The following is a 2,206-nucleotide window of genomic DNA, read 5'->3' as shown; positions in this document are numbered from 1 at the left end:
ACTTAAAGAAGAGGCGACCTGGTGGGGCAACCTGGTGAGGCGAGACGATAAGTCATCTTGGTGAGCCGGCTTGACGAGCTGTGAGTGGACTTAAAGAGTCAATTCTTGATTTGGCAAAGACCACATGGTTAGATGACTTGGTGAGCCGACCTGGCTAGCAAAATTGGCAAGTAAACTTATAGAATCGACTTGCTGTCCCCAGCCAGGATCGCACGCCTGGGTCGACCCAACTTGGGTCACCCGACTAGGTCAACCCATCTCCGTCGCCCCAGCCTCGGGTGACCCGACTGGGTCGCCAGAGTGGGTCGACGAGGGGAAAAAAACAAAAAACAAAAAAAATCATGGGAGGCCCTTTACAGCGAAAAGCGCTAAATTTTGGGCATTACAAAAAAAAGAAAAAAAAAAACAAGTTACCCGCTTTTGGATCACGCACAAGTTTCAGTTCACGTATTGCCGAGCCGACTCGAGGCGTTACGCCTAGCTAGCCAGATTCGAGGTAGGCTAGCCGAAACGATCCGATTTGAGAATTTTCTTTATAAAAAGAGATCATGATAGGCCTCGTAAGGCAAAAAAGAATGAAATTTTGGGAGTTCAAAAAAAAAGCGTTACCCGGTTTTGGATCGAGCACAGGGCTCGGGTCACGTAGCATCGAGGTGCCCTGGGTGACATGATTCAAGCGAAAAGTCGACGGTGGCATGAGTCGTGCAAAAACATTGGAGGCCATTAAGGCTCGAGGCGCTTCAAGTCGAGGTTGCCGAGGCGGGTCGGGTTGAAAACTTTGGGCGTTAACCAAAAAGAAAAAGTTAACCGCTTTTGGATCATGTACACGGCTCGGGGCACTTAGAATCAAGTCGAGCACGGTGACATGAGTCGTGCGAAAAATTTGGAGACGACTCGAGTCGGGGCATCCGACTCTATTCGAGTTCAAAACTTTGGGACTTGACAAAAAAAAGAAAAAAGAAAAAGTTACCCGGTTTTGGATCACGTAAGTGACTCAGGCCACTCAGAATCAAGGCGAGTGCGATTACATGAGTCGAGCAAAAAAAAAAAATGGAGGCGGTTAAGGCTCGAGGCAATTCGAGTCGGGGTAGCTGAGTCGATTCGAAAACTTTGGCCGTTAGCCAGAAAAAGAGTTAATCGCTCTTGGATCACGTACATGACTTGGGGCGCATAGAATCAAGTCAAGCACGGTGACATGATTGGTTCGAAAAAATTGCAGGCGATTAAGGCTCGAGGCAATTTGAGTTGGGGTTGCTGACACGATTCGGGTTGAAATCTTTGGGTGTTAACTAAAGAAGGAAGAAGTTACCCGCTTTTGGATCACGTACATGACTCGGGGCACCAAGTCGAGCACGGTGACATGAGTCCTGCGAAAAAACTGGAGGCGGTTAAGGCTCGAGGCGATACGAGTCGGGGTCGCCGACACAATTTGGGTTGAAAACTTTGGGCGTTAACCCAAAAAAAGAGTTGACCGCCTTTGGATCACGCACATGACTCGGCGCACTTAGAATCATGTCGAGCACGGTGACATGAGTCGTGCGAAAAAATTGGAGGCGGTTAAGGCTCGACGCGATTCGAGTCGGGGTTCGGGTAATTGGGGCGATTCGTGTCGGGGTTGCCGACACGGTTCGAGTTGAAAACTTTGGGCATTAACCCCCCCAAAAAAAAAGGTTGACCTCTTTTGGACCACGTACATGACTCGGGGCACTTAGAATCAAGTCGAGCACGGTGACATGGGTTGTGCGAAAAATTCGGAGGCGATTCGAGTCGGGGTAGCCAACTCGATTTGAGTTCAAAACTTTGGGCGTTAACCAAAAAAATAAGTTGATCGGTTTTGGATCACGTACATGAGTCGTCTGCCCTCGCGAAAATTACAAAACCCGGGGACCCGCCTGGAATTTGCAGTCGGAAGATTTTTCTGCCCTCACGAAAATTTACAAACCCCACCCGCTCAAAATTTGGACTTGGAAGTTTTTTCCGCCCTCGCGAAATTTACAAACCCCACCCGCTCGGAATTTGGCACTTGGAAATTACGAAACCCCGCCTGCCCGGAATTTGGACTTGGAAGATTTTTCCGCCCTCACAGAAATTGCAAACCCGACCCACATGGAAAACTTTTTCGCACTTGCGGAAATCACAAAACCCCACCCGCGGGGAATTCGGCACTCGGGAGATTTTTCCGCCCTTTCGAAAATCGCAAACCCCA

This window comes from Cupressus sempervirens, chromosome 1 (genome assembly GCF_028749045.1).
Source record: "Cupressus sempervirens isolate cs-2001-9-10 chromosome 1, ASM2874904v1, whole genome shotgun sequence".
Classification (NCBI taxonomy): domain Eukaryota; kingdom Viridiplantae; phylum Streptophyta; class Pinopsida; order Cupressales; family Cupressaceae; genus Cupressus; species Cupressus sempervirens.
The sequence above is the reverse complement of the archived record's forward strand: the minus strand, read 5'-3'. Positions refer to the sequence as shown.